Source organism: Hibiscus syriacus, unplaced genomic scaffold, assembly GCF_006381635.1.
Source record: "Hibiscus syriacus cultivar Baekdansim isolate YM2019G1 unplaced genomic scaffold, ASM638163v2 tig00112253_pilon, whole genome shotgun sequence".
NCBI classification, from domain to species: Eukaryota; Viridiplantae; Streptophyta; class Magnoliopsida; order Malvales; family Malvaceae; genus Hibiscus; species Hibiscus syriacus.
This window is the reverse complement of record NW_024063283.1, coordinates 1,574,412-1,588,273: the sequence shown is the minus strand read 5'-3', so window position 1 is coordinate 1,588,273 and position 13,862 is coordinate 1,574,412. Positions and strand designations below refer to the sequence as shown.

Here is a 13,862-nt window from a genome sequence, read left to right as displayed (position 1 = left end):
GTTTCAAAGTCCCATTTTCAACAAGCATATCTATCTCCTTTAACAACGACCTACAATTCCTTGTGGAATACCAGATGCTCCCAAGTGGAAATTACAGACATTATCTTGATCATAGCTATGGGCAAAGAGTTTGGTGGTACTTTTATTGGCCTCGATGTGAGGTATTGACCTTTAATCAGATGAGGGTACAGATCTATGATAGAAGTTTGGAACACCTCCAAAGTATTTCTCGGTCGAGAGACTTTCTTTGGTCGGAAACAACTTTGTTCCTTTTCTTTTGCAGTTGCGGGGGCTCTGGACGTGACATTCATTCACATCATTTACTCTCTATTTTTTATCGGTTGAACTTTTGGAAGTGACTTTCAAGTTTCCTTTGCTGCATTTTCAATTAATTCCCAGCTTTTACAAGATCCTTGAAGTCCCCTGTTGAGTTTATCAGCATTAACTCGAAGAAAGGAGCTAAGAGAGAATTATGAAACATATATGATATCTCTTCTTCTAACATGGGAGGTTGAACTTGTGCTGTCACTCCTCTCCGTCTTAGGGCATATTCTTTAAAGCTTTCAGTAGCTTTCATACTTATTCTTTGAAGGTCTTAACATTTTGGGGCTAAACCTTTGACATATCGATATTGCCCCAAAAAGGCATCAGCTAGATCGACCCACGTCTTGATCTACTCTTTATTCAAATGATTGTATCATACCATCGCTAGCCCAGCGAGACTATTATGAAAGGAGTGAATTAGCAAATTATTGACTTTTAAGTACCCTTCTATTTTTTCTGTAAAACATTTTTAGATGAATTAGGGGACAACTGTACCATCATATTTCTCAAACTTAGGCATCCTAAATTTATGTGGGATGGCCAAATCTGGGACCAAGCTGAGCTCTCTTGCTTCTAGTTCTTTATGGAATGTATTAACGCCTTTCATAGCTCCAATTATTTCCTTCAACTGTTTGAATCCATCCTTAGATTGCCCATGATTAATGAGGCTATTCTTTAGGTTCGAGTGGGATTCCCCAGAGTAGGCTATCCTTCTTGACGCATTAGTCTGATAACACTGATGTTCTTTAGCATTTATTTTCCCTCTATCAGTAGTCTTGGTTGCCAACACCTGGATCATTCGATTTGATTTCTCATGTAGAGAATTCGATGTTTGATTCCTTATATCTCGTTGTAACCTGGTCAACTGCTCTTTCCATCTATCTTATGATTCCTCATGAAATTACTCCATGATTTCCATTTGTTTGTTCATGATGATGAGACAGTAATATGAATGAATGATCTTTGTATTACTATTACAAAACCCTCCATAAATTATTTCCATGTTTTCATAACTAATGCAAGTAAAAATACTTAAATAAACAAATGCTATGCAAATGCATGTATGCAAAATGTATCATTCCAGAGTGACCATATTAAAACAACTTTCATTGAGCACAAAAGGTTTCGGTACATCAAAAAATCTTTACATATAAGGAATAACTTTCACTTCTAACCTCTCTATCCCTCTTAAATGCCAAGTTAATTTTCACTCATACTTGGGTGTTGAGTTGTCAATCTGTTTTAATTCTCTCGTAAAGTCGACTAAATCAACCAGTCTATGAGCCACATTGCTTGCTTGGGCAGTAGTTTCCTTTATGACATTGTCTTTTTCTGCATCTTTTGAGTCAATTCTCGAGTTGTAGACAATGTTGTTAATTTTTCCTTGTAAGAAAATCTTTGTGGCTACGAAGTTCCCGTACAAGATCTCCATAATCATCTACAAACTTCATTAATGTTTTGTTTTTGGCCTAGTGGTTTCTAGTTCAACATCATTCTCATGCTTGTGGCATTGATATGAAACTTCCATATTAGTTATGGACATATTCAACATCTGGTTTTCAACTTGACATCTTCATAAATCTATAACGGTTGTATTGCACCTTTTTAGCAATATGTAAATCATGAGAAACTTCTTAGCTAGATTTTGTGTGTCTTGCAATTATTTTTCCAGTGTTCAGCGTCGTTTTTCAGTTTAATAACCCTTTGGTCCACTCTTCTAGGGTATTTCCCATACCAGCATTTTTAAAGGCTAGACTGATCATTTGAAAACCATCACGCATGTCTTCTATCTCTCCATTTAGTTTATTGTTTTCATTCCTAAAATGACGAATTTGAACTTCATACTTTAGTAAATTTTATTTCTTCTGGATGCCCCAATGATACCCTTACATTTGAACACTTTTGTCACTAATCTAATAGGACAATCAGTTACCAAACTAGGTCGATCTTTTATCTTGAACTCCAAGATTCCTTGATCCAAAAGATGTTGGACTCGATATTTGAAGGTAGTACAATTCTCAATGGAATGTCCTTGAGCTCCGACATGATACTTACAACGAACATTAACGTCGTACCAATTTGAATACGGAGGTTGCCAAGGTTTCATATAATACGGAGCCACCTCTTGGGCTTCTAGTAGCTTCTCGTATAACTCCTTATATGATATAGGGATAGAATCAAAATGAGAGCCTCTCCTTAGCTTGGATTGAACTTGAGTCTCCGACTTTGGGAGAAAACTCTTAAATACCAATGAGTTCTGATTGCATAACTTCTTTTCATCTCTGGATACTTCTATAGTTGCCAGCATTTCTTTGGTATTCCTAGATAATTTATTGATACAAATGATGATCGTGTGTGATCTCTCAGATTGACTAGGATCTGCTTGTTCTAAAGTAGCTCCTTGTATATCTGACATTGCAGGATTGTGTTTATCTAACTTTTTCTCTTCTTGTGCAGAAGTATCTTTTCCTTTGGCCAAAGCAGATATTCTATTCATCATTTTGAACATTTTTCCTCTCATCTCTCGTATCTTCTTTTTCTCTTCATCTGACATACATTCTTTGGGTGCATAGCTCTCCATTATCCTCGAAGCTTCCTCAAGATGCCATTTCCTAGTTGTGTTATAGTTTACTTGATCATGAAATCCTTTGTCCATCATGAAAACCTTTTATTATGATGACCACTCACAAATCGACACATTTTGATTATGTCATGATCATACAATGCAAGAAAAAAGAAAGCAACATAAAAACAAGTTAATACAAATAACAACTAAATAAATTAATAAGCTAATGTAAACAAAATGCAAATACAATAAGAGATTGAGAAAAATAAGTCAAGATGAATGTTAATACCTATCAATTAAAATAGCAGGAAAAGATTCTACCCAACATGGTATCTACCTTGACGTGCTTTTGTTAAATAAAAATCATATCCATACATGTTTTCTACCCCCTTGCTTTGTTTATCATAAAAATTCTAACCTCATGCAATCTAGTTCACATGCTTGGTACGAAAATATAAAACTTAACTGCATACTTCTCTAGTTCTCATGCTTTTTGCAAAATAAATAAACAAATTCGAGAAAAATGTTAGAGTAAGTTCCCATTTTTTGTGAATTTTGAAGAACCGCAAATATAAATTTAGCATAAAATGGGAAAAAATTTGGTACTACTAACAGGGTACTCGAATTGTCCTTTATTGGTGCCCCCTTGAGCCTTCCAGACCCTCGATCCTCACCCATTATAGGCTTAAACGGATTGAGTTCTATTCGAGAGGATGCATTTCTCCATGTCCATGTGAGGAAACTCGGTGTTTCACTCGTAAACATGAGGCATATGTATCCTAGAGGTTACTTGCTAAAGCCCATGCAGAGAAATATATTTTTCTCACGTAAGCATAGCTTTCATCCCTACCTAATGGGACAGAGCACAATTATAAGGCTCTAAATATCAAATGGTTATAGCGTGTGTGAGGGGAAACTCACAATCCTTTGCCTCAATCCCAGAACAATCAAACCAAAAATGTTAGAAATCTGAAACACATAAATTAATCACATTAGTATGACTAATAAAAAATGTGATGTGATGCAAACAAAACTTAATTATCAAAATTTAAATATCATTCATATTTGCTATTTTCAACTAAAAAGATGACATATAATCGATTAAGATTAGACCTTTTAAAAAATTCCACATCGGAATCGTCAAGCTATCGGAACGGTCCTTACAGCTTTTTAAGGCTATGGTGAGGAGTGATCCAACTTAATTTTGGGAAAAGGTTGGGTCTCAAAATAAAACAAATAAATATTTTTGGAGTTGCATTCAACCTTTGGGTTAGTTTGGTTGAATACCTAAAAATACCTTTTAAAATAATTTTAAGAAAAATAATATTAAAAGATAAAAAATGATATGTGTTTAACCATTAATTCATTTTGAAAAAGGGTTCGAGAATCAATTACGTGTGGGGAAGGATTAGCACCCCCACAACGCCCGAAATCGGTACCTAAATGATTATACGTCATCTAAATATTGAAATTGGCAAATTCAAATATATATTTAAATTATGATCCTTTTTTAGAAAAATATAAAGGTTATTATTTTTGCACAAACAATTCTCGAAATACCTTCCTTGTCAGTTAAAGGGGAATTTCAATGGATTCCCCATACAAAATAATATTTCCCAAATTTTTAGATAAAATACATACATTAATTACATTAAAAAATATATTCATTCGAATATAAAATGCATTAACTTGTTCGAACAATTCTTGGAAACACACTTCTTGTCAGTTAAAGCACGTTTCTATAAATTCCACGAGTAAAATAATATTTAAAAATATTACAACTAGCAAGAAATTAACAAATATGTAAATGATGGATTAAAATAAATATGGTGACTTAAGGTATTAGAGTTAAAACTAACATGAAATTAAGGTAAACATTGCAAATATTTTACATGTTAGACACTAAAATTGTAAATAATCCAATTTCATTCATCTAGGACAAAAACAATAATAAATATTAAAATTTGAGGACTAAACTGTAAACCAAGCAAAGTAATGGCCATTAACAAAATATCCCTCATAAAGATACTAGAATCGTAATTTAACCATCATCAATATCTAGGATTAAAATGAAAATTATTAAAATCTAAGTACTAAATCGGATATTTACCCAAAATGCATGTATATACGAACATTGACAAATAAAAATGGATTAAAGCTTGAGATCCAAATTAAAATAAATGAATCTTTATTTCAGTGACCAAATTAAAATTTTAAAACTGTAGCATCATATTCATAAATAAAATAATAACAGAAATAATTAATGACTAAAATGAAATAAAATAGAAATTAGCATGCAAAAATTGAAATAAAATAAAGAAATAATGACAGTGACCAAAATAAAACACACACCTAAACTAGGAGGGCTTATGGGGATTAACCCACTAACTAGTAACTTAAATGAAAAAATACGCTAAAAGTACAAGGACTTTAGCGTGATTTACCCCTAAAACTAAACTAAACCCTTCAACGATCAAAACGCAAACACAACAAATACAGGGACTTAAACGTAAATAACCCAAAATCTAAGGTATATATATATATATATATATATATTCCCCTATTTGGCTAACCTAGCCCCGTTTTATTTCTTCTTCTTTCTCTCAACCAAGAGAAAACTAAATCCCTCATCTCCTCTTTAACATCCAGTCGGGCACCTAAATAAAAAAATTTTGTTGCCGACCACCGTAAATCGGTGGTCATCCTTTCTTCCGATCACCCCACACAAAAATCCGAATATAAAAAATATTTCCCATAAATTTTAAGTCTCGATTTGGGACTAAAATACTAAAACCGAAACTAAAAAGCCTTAGCCTTCAACCAAAGTTTCTCCTGTGACATATATTCTGACGAATAACCAAGAACGAGGTAAAATCATTCCTCTTTACTACTGTTTTTTAATTAACTTACTATTTTTTTATTTCGAAAAAAATTAAATATAAAATACAAAGCTAAAAAATAAAAACTAAATGTAAGAATAACCTTTGTTGTGATTTTCTTTGTATTGCTGCCAATTTTTCGGGGTCATTCTTACATACTGTTATGGGGTTTTTATAACTCCAGTTTACATGTAAATAAAAATTTACATTATATTGTGTTTTGTGATGATGAGTTGATTCGGGACCTGGGGCATTGGTGGCCACGGGTGGAGCTGTCGGCGACGTGGAACACTTGAGACCACGGGCGTGGCGGCTGGGCTAGAGCGAGGAGGGACAACTGTTGTTGGTAGAGCTGAAACGTGAGGGACAACTGCTGTTTGTATGGAAATTGCTGGAATTGTCAGCTGGAGCTTAAACGTGGATGGACAGTTGGTGTTCCTCTGGAAGTTGCTGGAACCGTAGCCTGGAGCTGCAACGTGGAGGCTACGATTGAGGTAAAAATAGTGATTATGCTAAAAATTTATAGATTTATCTCTTAGAACAAAATCCTGCACATGTTCCTAAAGCATTATATCATAACAAAATCTCTATATTACACAACGAAGTATATTTTCAGAATCTTTTTTAATTATTAATATTGTGCAAGCACTTTGTAGACATAACTACTCGAATCCAAGATTTCTAGAAAGAATAACATTCCTATTAACCATTAAGACTATTTAGTAAATTCAATATTTAACTAATTTGTGATATCAGTTGAAGTTTACTTACGGAAACTCTTGAGATGTAGGGTCATATGATGCTAAGACCTATAAATGAAGAGAAATCAAAGCAAAATTTTCAAAATTTGATTTTAATATTAGAATATAATGAGAAAAACGGAAAGAACACCCACCATAGTTTGAAGCATGGACAAGACAATGAGAAGCAAGAAAAAAACTACAAAAAATTTAGCCAATGGGAAAGGGACAAAGAAAAGGAGAAGAGGTGAAGAAAACTAAGCTTCGAGTATGAATAGGACCTTTACTTTGAAACTTTGTTCAATATTTATATAAACCATTATTAACAATAATTAATTAGATAAATTTTAATGTATTAAAATTTAATTTAATTAATATCTTAACCTTCGGTAACAAACCTTTACTTTGATTGTTAATTTACGATGTTACTTTACAGTGACATAATTCTTTAAATGCAAGAATAGTGATACAAGTCGGTATATAAAGATATTATGCAATTTGGCCAAAGTCAACTTATTAGTTAGCTGTAAAACAAAACTTAATTTTAATTAGACAGATGTTTTTGAAGTGTACTAAATATTATTTCATTTAAAAAAAGATTTCGCACATTTCACCTGGACAAATAGTTGATATGTTGTTCTCTATTAATTTATGGCTTAAGCTTTAATTAAAATATATAAAGTCAATGAGTTTCTATATAGTTAAAAAATTAATTAAATAATTATTTTTATTAATATGAGTGCAACATTTGAACTCCTAATAAAAGAGTATATTTGTAGGCTGCAGGAGTAAAGAAGCAACAAGAAGATTCATGAAATCTAACGGACAAGTTTAGATTAATTAGTTTTAATTTTAGTCAAATAATATTTTTAGTCAATGAGTTGGGGTTCATGAAGCATGAGACAATTACATGATAAAATAGTGTTGCCGTGTGTATGTGGGCAAATTTCTTTCTTCTTTTTGGTGAAATTTTCTTGTTGATTGTGTTTTACTCACACATAGGTTGGGATGAATTGGATTGGAAGATCTTCAACTTAAAGTATTACTTTATTTATTATTTAATTCATTTTTCTTAACTTAGGCAGTGAAGTATGTTTTAAGTAATATTAAAAATGTAAAAATATTAAGTAAAGTTTGTTACAAGAACAATCCGAGACGAAAAGAAAACAAAAAAATCAAATGCTTTATAGATCCACAATTTGTTTCCATGGTGATTCACACAAGTCGTGGCAAATGACATTCAATTCCTCGACAGGATCTCGTTGTAAAATTCGTTTATATGAATCAAGAATAACACAAACACAATTAATAACATGAAAAAATTCTATTAAATAATATGAATAGAAAATCATAAATACATGAATAGAAATAAGTTAAGGCATGCAATTACGCAGTTTCCTTAAGAAAAAATTTCGTCCACTCCTTGGTGCTCGAGATCTTTGGTCGTATGTCTCCCAAGATACAACAACGAGATGATCAGCGCACTGTAGCACAACTGTCGAGATCATGAACTATTCCTTGTCTTCACCTATCACCAAAAAACTAGAGAAAAGAATTTCTTTGAATTGGATTTTGAGTTATTTTTTATTGTTTTTAACCTAGTATGTAATGCCCCGGATCCAGGGTTAGGAGTTTTGGGCTAACCCGAGGTGGACATTGATTTAATTCTTTAGTTCATAGAAAGCTTTGACCCAAGTTGATTTGGTTTTGGGCTTGGTTTAGGCCAAATTGTGAGTAAAAAGGATAATTTCAATTTGCAATTAAAACCAGAAGGACCAAGGAGGTAATTAGACCATAGTTTAAAATTAAAGTGGTTTCCATTAAATTGGGTGATATCACGTCTGAGCAAGCTCCATCTTTTTCTTCTTTTCCTTGTCTTCTTCCAAGCTTTCACTTTTTCCCTTCTTCTTCTTCCTTCAAGTTGTTTAGTTAAAGGAGTTAACTTGGTAGCCTTGCAACCCTAGTTCAACAACACCAAGGTAAGAAATAAATTCAACATCTCTATAGCTTTCAATTGAGCCCTTAACTTCACCATTTCACTATAGGAACCAAAAATGGGTTTTTTGAGGTTTAAGAGATTTCAAGGTTTCAACCTGTTTTTAGTGATTTCTAGCCTTAGGAAGTGTTTCTAAACCCTTCATATCCTCTAAATTCAGTTGGTATTCCGTTCTTTGATTCTTGTCTAATGAGAGAGATTGGAGAAAGCTCTACGACTAAGGAGAATGAGAAACTCACCTTGGGTTGAGTCTTGAACGTTTTCAGTAGCATAAATCATCAAGGTAACTTGTTTCTAACTCACTTATACGATGTGTAGCTCATTTAGATGAGTTTGGTAGGTTACATGAGCTTGAAGCATATTCATGGTAGATTCATATTTTTGGTGTTTCAGCATGTGTTAAGACCTATTTATGACCCATATTATCAAATAAAATACTTAAACATCATTTGGGAACCTCAATAGGGTATTTGGATATGAAAAAATAGATTTTTTGTGCCAAAACAGAGCACCCAGTGGTAACAATATTGATAATATAAGAACAATACCGATATTGTTCTTTAGTCAAACATAAATTAGACAGTTTTATAAAGGTAGTATCGATACTCATTCATTGAGTATCAATATAAGGGCATGAGTATTAATACTCTCCATAGGGGTATCAATACTGGAGTATTTTTTTCAAACATCGAACCAAAATTTAGTATCGATACTCAGTTAAGTATCGGTACCCCAGCACCAGAGTATCGATACTCATCATTGAGTATCGATACTTTCTTAGTCAAATAGTCCACATCAGTCTAGGGGTGTTCGCAGACGGTTTGGATCGGTTTTTGGCTAAAAATTCATCTGATCTGAAAGTATAAATGTTTTCGGTTTGGATGTTTTTAAAAAAAACTGATCCGATACAATTAAGTGTGGTTTGATTCGGTTTGGATTTATGCGGTTTTTGGATTCTAATTTTTCAAAATAATTCTTGAATATTTTTTATAAAAAATAGCATATGTATTATCAATGCCTGAGCATAAGTCCTTTGAAGAAAATTATCGACTTTATGCCGAAGCCATTTTGTGAAGGTAGTTGAACTTGTGTTATCTTAGCTATGTATGCTTTGTATAGCCCCCTCACTAAGGATTCATTTGTTCAGGGGCGTGGCTGAGCCGGCGCAAACTGTGCAACGGTGCAGGGCCCCCGAAATGACTATTGAATCTGACAATGACCAATGTCTGCTGGCGGCTGGTAACCGTTGTTCTTCTAGAAATGAACCAGACGCACGGATTTGAAAAGGGTGATTGGCCTTAATATAATATTGTTAGGCGAAACTCCATTAGAAAAGGTGGGGAACACAAAAACAGCTGTAATACAATTAAGCATTGCCACTGCCTTTGGGGAACACGAAAACTGGAAAACATCACCAATTTGGTGTAATACACATGTATTAATACTGCTCATTAATATAATATTGTTCATTAATAATCAGTGGGGAACCACGCCATTAATTTGGTGTAATATAGCTTTTGCTTGGATGCATAAAAAAGACCACTTGATATATAAAAAAGGGCAATAAAAAATATATCATGTGGTCAAATACTTGGGAGAAAGCAAAGGGGAACTTGGATGCATAAAAAGGCCCCTTTATAAAAATTTGTTCATGGCCCCAGATAACCTAGCCACAACCCTGAATTTGTTTACATAGCTATGACCATTTCAAGTTGATTCCTTGTGGTGTCATGGATAATGTCCCCTTTTGTGTTCAACCCATCTGGCTTTGACTGACTGAAGACGGTGTATGATTTTGATGATTTTATGAATTTGATATGGTGTAAAGGTGGCGCACTTGCAGAAGCCAATAAGATCTAGAGATATGATGGTATGAGGAACAAGACCATTTGAGAACATCAGGCCTTTGAGGAAAGCTACTAGAGATAATTTTGGACCTTCGTTTCTTCTTCTTCCAGTATGGTATCGTGTATCAGTTGGGCATCGCGAATCATAGCACCAATGTTGGTGTGTACCTGTTATTTTGGATATACATGATTATGACTGTTGGGATCTATATGGTTATAGCATATTCTCAAGACAAATATGCCACAAAACAACACATCTACTATCGGGTAGTTCAACTTGTAATCGTTATACAATGGAGTAGCAGAGTTCCTGGTAAATGAGTTCTTTCCCAATGGCTCAGCTTGCTTTCGACTAAACATACCCTTGTTAATTCCCATGGAGAGTTTGTATTATCAAGAAAGCAAAAGGAAAAAAATAAAAACTAGGTCCCAACCGGGTTCAAACCAGTGACCTCTTGATCTACAGTCAAATGCTCTACCACTGAGCTATAGGTTGGGTTTGTTTCATGCTTGTAAATTTAATATTTTATTTCATCGGTTCGATTTGGATTGGTTCCGGATTTTCAAACTGAAACCGAACCGATGCTTTTTAAAAAAAATCAAACACACTAAATCAGTTTCGATTTTTTTGTTATCAATTTTTTGGATATATTTTCGGTTATGTTTTTGGATCGATTAGATCTGAACACCCCTACATCAGTCAGGGGTATCAATATCAGCATGTGGGCATCGATACCAAAAGTTTAGTATTAATACTGAAAGGTCAGTATCGATACCCACATACATTTTTGGATAAATAATCCAAGGATTAAGGGATCAGACCGAGGTAACCCAAATACGCTCTAATACAACTCATAATACTTAAAGCGAGACCATCAATAATATCATAACAATAGAAACAATAACAGATAGGATTACATAAAACTAGCCTTGTTTGATGCTCAGGAAACAACCTGGACAGTCGAGTTCCTCTCTAATAGAACACGCCATTCAGTGGATATCCAAGTCAGTGCCAAGGCACTTTAGTAGCCGATTGGGCGCAGATGTCCCAAGACTCGATGGAGTAAGTTAGCGAGTGTACATTTCTGATGTAGCTCCGGATATCACCCTAGATACTTGAGGGTATCTCAATAGCTAGAGGGGTAGATACAGAACCCTCAGTCGCACCATGACGCCTAATGATAGTTAAATCAATAGATTTGCATGTTCGGACCTGTGCTACCAGCTATCTCATTTTAGTGAATGGATGTAGTATAATACAATTATTAGTGAAACATTGAGCTCATAAGCTCAACATTTGGAATGTGTTTCTGTGTGCAGGTTCCTAGGGGTAGATCATGAGGAGTTATCATCGCTATACATTCCAGTGCAACAATACAGACCAGTAGAGATCATCTGAGTACGTCTTGAGGCATCTTTAGAGGGTATGTACTATTTATGGACCCTTATGTATATTCAGTCGTTACTTTGACTTGTACTTGGTACTGTATTTATTTTGGATATAAGTTGGAGCTCCCCATTATTTTGTAAAATCAAATTATTATTGCATTTTATATTATTATTATTATGGATGATTTATTTTCAGAAAATTACAATGCAATTTTAAGTCAATATTTCAGTAGTCCCATGTAACATTGTAATCCATGGATCTTTGGGTCGAATTGGATTAGGGTGTACATAGTAGGTTAACACAGTATTTATAGGGATTTCACAATATGAACAATTGGAAATTTTTGACCTAATGAAGCATTAATGAGAATCAAGCAATTTCCAAAATTTATTGTTTTGATTAAATGAACATTTTAATATTTATCTTTTATTTCCAAAACAAATTTCGAAAAGAACACTCTATTTGAGTAAAAAATATTTCACATTTGGGTTAAAATATCCGCAAGCCCACAAAAAGCCTGACCGGTTCAAACATTAACGTTACCCACATTTTTCACATCTACACGTGTACGAACCAACAATTGGTTTCATAGTTTCCTCAACAACGTTTAGATCAATTTCTCATTAAAAGCTCCAAAATTATCGAATTTTTCCAACAATCACCATATTAATGAAATTGATCATTTTATCAAAACCATTTTGACTCAATGTGGCGATAGACTCTACGATTGATAATTGTATAGGATAGGTAGGTATCCTCCTTTGAACCTTCCCTTGTTACATCATATTTACTCTATTAGCTGACTAGTAGACGTGATGTCTTTGAACTGTTCTACCACTTGTGTAAACGATGATATACTTCACACAACTACCCTCAGACAAGAATTTTAGTTCTCATGGGTTTGTCCTTAAAGCCATGGACATTGCCTGGTTCTACAAGAGTTTGAAAGAATTATGCCCAATAGTCACTTTGAAGCGGCCCAACTTCACTCTCACATAAGTGACTTATGTTGCTCGACTCTTCGAAGAACACAATGGTCATTAAAAGCTTTGCTTATCCTATACCAATTTGATCATTGTTTACATTATAGGAACAAACTTGGGATAGTAAACCTCCACAGTGACCACACACAATTTATGCAATTAGGTTGTCCCTTTGAACCTAGATCTTGGGATCTCTAGTTAACGAGGTAGGGTTTTTCTTAACATAACACCTTCAAATTTCCACGGGCTTTGGTTTCATTCCTTTAGATATTTTCTGAACTTGATCTTGATTTTAACCATTCGGTTAGTGAATCCATAATTTTATCCTTTGATCTTACAATATCAACATCGATAATTCCACTTGAGATCAATTGTCTAATGGTATTGTGTTGATGATGTATATATTACAACTTAGCATTATACATAAAGTTATGTGCTCTACCAATATACGAATATTGTGGGCACAAACTTTGGTCATTCAAGAATATCCTCTAAGAAATTCTAAAGTCATTTAGCTTATTCTTTAGACTTGTCTAGGACTACAAACACTTATTCCATTTTGGATTTAGTTATAACCGTTTTCTTGAGGATTTCTATGACATGACTCCTCTTCCCAATGTGAAACATATTCATTTGTGCCTTTGATATCTTGAATATCATATATTCAACTAACATCAGAGTATCCTTCTAAGGAAGCATGATCTTGGCATAATACAATCCATACTCTCATAATTGCTTTTCAGAGGTTTATCATAATGACAATATCTTTGTTTCAACCTTTCGTTGAACATCTAGACTTATCTTTATTGATAGTCTTCAATCATTTTCCTTAGTTATATAAGGGAATATATTTTCAAAGAATGATATATTCTTTGATTTTGTTATCGTGATCTTGTGAATCTCGGGATTCTTTGATTCATACACAAGATGTCGATATGTCTTGCTATAATCTACATAGTCAATATAATCCACCGATTTGGGATTTCATTTCCATTGATAATGAGATCATTATCTTTACAAGACAACCCACATTTTTAAGTAATTTTAGAAAGTTTTTCTACATTTCCATAACTCATGTGTCTTGTCAATTTTTTCTGGAAAACCTTATTTAAAAGGCAATTAGATGAAAAAAACAAC

General features: G+C 33.6%; 1 non-coding gene across 1 annotated transcript; it reads right to left on the bottom strand.

The window, feature by feature from the left end:
• Positions 1 to 10,776: 10,776 nt before the first annotated feature.
• Positions 10,777 to 10,847, bottom strand: TRNAY-GUA. The gene has a single exon. It is a non-coding gene; the product is annotated as a tRNA-Tyr (tRNA).
• Between the last annotated feature and the right edge of the window lie 3,015 nt (positions 10,848 to 13,862).